Genomic DNA, 6872 nt, shown 5'->3' on the forward strand with positions numbered 1-6872 from the left:
CCACTTATACTGCAATCCAATTCTAGATGGTTCGTTTAATCGAACAACTGGAATGCTAATCGTCGAAACAGACGGAAGATCCCTTTGCTCTTCTTTTCTTCCTGTGATTATTTTCATTCAAAATAAATTTAACGTAAATCATCAACGATTATCAGCTTAAGTCGATAATCCATACACGAGTTAACGGAATAGTTGCTGTGTGGTGAAAAGCCTTGTGAGTGAATTTGGTAGACGGAAACTGAAAGAAACCTGTCGAACATATATATATATATATATATATATATATATATATATATATATATATATATATATATATAGGGTACGATGGGCAAAACTGTTGCCTTTTATATACTTCGAATTTTGCGCATGCGCATTGTTAGTTTTTGATTTTGTCGATTACACAGCATAGTATGATCAGTTGGGCATCGTCTGTGAGGAAAAAAACAGCACCATGACGCAATTCACTCTGACGCCAGAAATTTGGAAACGACATGCTGTACTGCTTGGCATTCGCGCCAGAAGCTCCAATACCAACATTTCAGAGTGTTTGGGTGTCAATCTGAGGACACGTACTGAGAGTGATAAAAATCAAACAGCCAGTCAACATCATGGTGTTTGGAGTGATCACTAGTGATGGTGAAGTTATATCTCCATTCATCTTCCCACACAGCCCCAGACTCAACACAGAGGCATACATCAAGTGCCCGGCCCTGGGTCAGGAGGGCGGTTGCTGGAAGACTCTATGTCTGGCAACAGGACTCTGCACCATGCCACACAAGCAGGAGAAACCAGTCGTGGTTCTCAGACAATTTCTGCGACCACATCACCCATAACATCTGGCCACCTAACTCCCCACACTGCAACCCCTTTGATTATTATGTGTGGGGCGCAGTTGAGCGAGAGGCCAACAAAACTCCTTGTACACCAAAGTTGAACTGAAGGCAAGGATTATGGCAGCATTGACCAACTTAAAGAAAGAGACCGTCCAGAAGAGTTGTAGGAGATTCCAAAGTCGTCTGGAAGCCGTGGTTGAAGCTAATGGCGACTTTACTGAATAAATTTACTCTTTAGTATTTCAAGATATTTTTATGTAATTTTGGTAAATACATCTGTTAAAATGAGATGACAGTGTTATTTTCATTTTTGCGTAATTTAGACGACAACATATTCACCGCACTCTGTGTGTGTGTGTGTGTGTGTGTGTGTGTGCATGCGTGATGCATGCGTGCATTTATGTGTGTGTGAGTGTGTACGAGCATGTATATATACATATATATGTGTGTGTATGTGTATGTGTGTATGTATATATACGTGTGTGTGTATGTGTGTGTATTTGTGTGTGTTTGTGCTTCTCACCCATCACTACTTGACAACCGGTGTTGGTGTGTTTACGTCCCCGTAACCTAGGGGTTTGGCAAAAGCGTCCGATAGAATAAGTACTAGACTTTAAAAAAAATAATCTCCAGGGTTTGAATTGTTCGACCAAAACCTTTCAAGACGGTGCCCCAGCATGGCCGCAGTCGACTGAAATAGGTAAAAGAAGATAAACGAAAAGGTTTATTAACCCATTTTTAATTCCACCGAAGTCGGACTTTGCCTTTCATCCTTTCGAGGTCGATAAAATAAAGTTGAGCACCTGCGATCGATGTAATCGACTTCCCCTCCCCTCAAAATTTCTGGCGTTGTGCTAAAATTAGACAGAGATATTTATCCAATCACTTAAAGCCTCATTTTGGTGAGTGGGGGGTTCAGTCGTTATTTGTTTTGCCAGAACAATTTACCGGCGAGGTGTAAATTTGACAAGGGAGATTACTCCGCATTCGTAGCACGAGTTACTTTCCTTGGATTTGCTCAAATCGTGTCAAGTAATGGAAGGGAGAGAGTCTTAGTGTATTATACGGCTGCAGCACGAGATGACAGCGTGTTGTGAGGAGACATGGGTCTGTCTGAGGCACCCGACACTCAGGCTAAGGGGATGAGTAAACTCACTGAAAATTGTTTTAAATGTGACGTTTTACAAATAATAATCTTTTACATATAAAATCAAAGCATAACTCAAGGATGCAGCATAACTGATGATGCTCTGTCGATTAGATCGACCTCAGTACACAACTAGTACTTAAATTATCGACCCTGAATGGATGAAAGGCAAAGTCGGAATTTGAACTCATAACGTAAAGACAGACGAAATACTGCTAAGCATTTCGCCCGGCGTGCTAACGTTTCTGCCAGCTCGCCGCCTTGAGAGATCATTATTATTGTAGATGAAGTACAATTGCTTTACTATATGTGTGAATATGTCGCATAGTCAGCTCTGTTATTCGGGTTATTTGTCGGTCATAAGCTATACTCAATACAATAAACTAAGCACACGGTTACCATTACACAGGGAAGCTGAGATTATCATTTGAACGATATCCACAATATTGCTTCGTAAGAGACAAAATGTGAGGCACTAAACTAAACGCTATAAATCATTTGGGTGGCCCCACCTGGGAATAAGGACAGCTAGACTCATAGGGAAGAAGTCAGCCAAGCAACTGGAGTCAATGTAATGGACTTCCCTCTTCCCTGAAATTACTGGCCTTACGCCAAAATTTTAAACCATCATTACGTGAAGGCGCGTGGCCTAGTGGTTAGGGTGTTGCACTCACGATCTCTAGATCATGGGTTCGATTCATGGACCGCGCTGTGCGTTGAGTTCTTAAGCAAAACACTTCATCACACGTTGCTCTACAACAATTTCGACATCTGATTTGTGGCACACAGTGCACCTGTCCAGACAACATCGATTTGATGGAAGGAGCGAGTTACAGAACATCACATACATTTGATTATTATAAACAAATCATTTGTGCAGGTCGTTCGGCAAAAGCTGAACACTCATATGTCACCTTTGACAGGAGAGTCCATCATCATTATTATTATTACTGATAGAAAGGCGGCGAGCTGGCAGAATCGTTAACATGCCGGGCGAAATGCTTAGCGGTATTTCGTCTGACGGTACGTTCTGAGTTCAAATTCCACCGAGGTCGACTTTGCCTTTCATCCTTTCGGGGTCGATTAAATAAGTACCAGTTACGCACTGGAGTCGATGTAGTCGACTTAATCCGTTTGTCTGTCTTTGTTTGTCCTCTCTATGTTTAGCCCCTTGTGGGCAATAAAGAAATAAGAAATATTAGCACACCGGGCGAAATGCTTAGCAGTATTTCGTCTGTCTTTATGTTCTGAGTTCAAATTCCGCCGAGGTCAACTTTGCCTTTCATCCTTTCGGGGTCGATTAAATAAGTACCAGTTGCGCATTGGGGTCGATGTAATCGACTGGCCTCCCTCCCCAAAACTTTCGGACCTTGTGCCTAGAGTAGAAAGGAATTGTTAGCACGCCGGACTAAATGCTTAGCGGTATTTCGTCTGCCGCTACGTTCTGAGTTCAAATGCCGCCGAGGTCGACTTTGCCTTTCATCCTTTCGGGGTTGATAGATTAAGTACCAATGAAACGATGGGGTCGATGAAGTCGACTCGTCCCCTCCCTCAAAATTTCAGGCCTTATGCCTTTAGTAGAAAGGATTATTACTGATAGAAAGGCGGCGAGCTGGCAGAATCGTTATCGCATTTCATCCTTTCGGGGTCGATAAATTAAGTACCAGTTATGCGCTGGGGTCGATGTAATTGACTTAACCCATTTGTCTGTCCTTCTTTGTCCCCTCTATGTTTAGTCCCTTGTGGGCAATAAAGAAATAAGAATCGTTATCTCGCCGGGCAAAATACCTAGCTGTATTTCGTCTGTCTTTACATTCTGAGTTCAAATTCTGCCGAGGTCGACTTTACCTTTCATCCTTTCGGGGTCGATAAATTAAATACCAGTTGCGTGCTGGGGTCGATCTAAACGACTGGCACCCTTCCCAAAAATTTCGGGCCTTGTGCCTAAAGTAGAAAAGAATCGTTAGCACTGGGGTCGTTGTAATTGATTAGACCTCCCTCCCCATATTTCAACCCTTGTGTCTACGGTAGAAAGGATTATGATTACTGATAGAATGCATTTTCAAAACTCGGAGGGTAATTAAAAGTCTAAAAGAGTGAGAGAAAAAAGTTTGAAAGACAGAGAGAAAAGAATAATAATAAACAAGAGCACTCAGACAGCGCAAACCTCCGCCGAGGCAACACCAACGTCCTTTCAACGATTAGCCAGAGATGGTTTTTTTAAAATGAGAATATCTGAAAGAAACTTGACTGCTCTCACGAACGAGAATACTAAAAATTAACCTGACCGCTCTCAAAAATTAAGTAAAAACCGGAAAAATAATCCAGAATCGTAGTCCAGTACTGGATCAGTCCGAAAATCTAATCAGTTCGTGTCAGTCACGAGGCCAAACATCCCTTAAAGTTTCATCCGAATCCATCCAGCAGTTCTTGAGATATCTTGTCCACAGTCAAACAAACAAACACAACTGAAAACAATACCTTTGCCTTCGCTAAGGCGGAGATAATAAAGTTTGCGAAAAAAAAAACGGTACGCTTTACTACTCTGACCTGACATGTATCATTTTGTGATAGTGTTGAAAAGAAATTCATAAAAACGGGGTGAATATGGGTTCACTATTGTTTTTAAATTGGTTGTGTGTGTGTGTGCGTGTGTGTGTGTGTGTGTGTGTGTGTGTGTGTGTGTGTGTGTGTGTGTGTGTGTGTGTGTGTGCGCGTGTGTTTTGAAAAAATATTACGTTTAATTTTCTGAATTTTCAAAATTTATTTATTTATGCGCCCTTTCAAAGCCTAGCCAGACTCATTGGCCCGGTTTCCCGGTTTCTATGGCGTATGTGCCCACCACCCAGCTGGACGAGACGCCAGTCCATCACAGTTTTACTCAACAAACAGGAAGAAAGAATGAGAGAAAGTTGGGGTGAAAGAATACAACATGGGTCGCCAGCATCCCCTGCCGGAGCCTCGAGGAGCTTTTAGGTGTTTTCGCTCAATAAACACACAATGCCTGGTCTGGGAATCGAAACCGCGATCCTCCGACAGCGAGTCCGCTGCCCGAACCACTGAGCCATTGCGCTTCCACGAATTTTCAAAAAGTTATCATGAAAAGCTCTCCACTCCCCCCCCCCCCCAACTCACTTTGAAGTGTATACTCTTTTACTCTTTACTCTTTTACTTGTTTCAGTCGTTTGACTGCGGCCATGCTGAAGCACCACCTTTAAACGAGCAAATCGATCCCAGGACCTATTCTTTGGAAGCCTATTACTTATTCTATCGGTTTCTTTTGCCGAACCGCTAGGTGACGGGGACGTAAACACACCAGCATCGGTTGTCAAGCAATGCTAGCGGGGACAATGGTGAAAAGCAATTTGAAAGATCCCTGTTAAAAAGGAGAAAATCCAACAATTTCAGATCTTTGCTCACATCGACCCTGGTACTTATTTTTCTAAAGTTTGGTGCTTGTTCTATCGATGCCTTTTAGCAAGCCGCTAGGTCACGGGAACGTAAGCAAACCAACATTGCTTGTCAAGCGGTGGGATGGGGCAAACATACACACACGCACACACATATACACACACACATACACACACGTTCATACACACACACACGCACGCACACGCACGCACACACACATACACACACACACACACACACACACACACACACACACACACACACAATGAAAATCGGTGATTGAGGTTTTCTTAATATTTTTCTTATGCTATCACAAGCCTTTAAAAGGAAAATGTGAACGAAATAGTTTCCAAGAAGCAAAATATTAACGGGAGTGGACATTATATACACATCCGCACGCACACTTAGACACACGTATATGCATACATCTCTAAATACAGACAGACAGACAGACAGACAGATAGATAGATAGACAGACAGATAGATAGATAGATAGATAGATAGATAGATAGATAGATAGATAGATAGATAGATAGATAGATAGATAGAAATTCAAAGTAACTAACAGGAAAATGCGAAGCGATTGAAGGGAGGTAACTCAGAAACTACATCTATATTATACATTATTTGTCAAATGCATTTGCCGTTGGGGATATAGCTCAGTGGTAGAGCATTCGACTGCAGATCGAGAGGTCCCCGGTTCAATCCCGGGTGTCCCCTATCTTATCTTTTATTTCGTTTTTTGGGAATTTCTCCCCGACTATTTTTTAACCACGGCATTTTCGTCGTTTGCCAAAATTAGGTTAAATCTATGGCGTCTGATATCGATGGTTTATACACCGTTTCTGAATGTCTCCCTTTGTGTAGTTTAATTGCAGTACGTAGTGTTTCGTCTCGTTGCTGTCATGTTTAAGCCAATTGTCGTACACTAACATGAACACCACTTGTTTGTTTGCTCTTTTAATAGAAACAAGCATTTGACTTATTTTTCTCTAGCACGAAGACCATATATTCCAGAGGAAGACGTTCTGACATTTCAGCCTTTCAATTATTGGTGATAGGGAGGAGAATGGGGTTTATTCGAGAATGGTGATCTTTACATCTTGTTCTGTGGCGTTCCATATTGTTCACTGCAGAATCAGAAATATATATTGTCAGTACATTACTTTTTGCTTTTTGCTTTTTCCGGGCGCAGGTTTGGCCGTGTGGCTAAAAAGTTAACTATTGTTGTAAACACATTCACCTCAGTCCAACCTTCTCTCGCTCTCTTTTCATTCACAAGTTTCCCCCTCACACACATCAGATGGCGCTTCTCTTTTCATTAACCCTTCCCAAACCGCATCTCCTCTCTTTTTTTATTCTTTCATCTCTTTCCTTCGCTGTCTGCGATATCTTTTATCCTTAAGACTGCAAGCTGGCAGAATCGTTAGCACACCGGGTGAAATGCTTAGCGGTATTTCGTCTGCCGCTATGTTCTGAGT

General features: G+C 42.1%; 1 non-coding gene across 1 annotated transcript; it reads left to right on the forward strand.

The window, feature by feature from the left end:
- Window positions 1–6039: 6039 nt before the first annotated feature.
- On the forward strand, window positions 6040–6111 carry Trnac-gca (transfer RNA cysteine (anticodon GCA)). The gene has a single exon. It is a non-coding gene; the product is annotated as a tRNA-Cys (tRNA).
- Window positions 6112–6872: the final 761 nt, after the last annotated feature.

The sequence above is a fragment of the Octopus bimaculoides genome, chromosome 1 (genome assembly GCF_046866305.1).
Source record: "Octopus bimaculoides isolate indiv1 chromosome 1, ASM4686630v1, whole genome shotgun sequence".
NCBI classification, from domain to species: domain Eukaryota; kingdom Metazoa; phylum Mollusca; class Cephalopoda; order Octopoda; family Octopodidae; genus Octopus; species Octopus bimaculoides.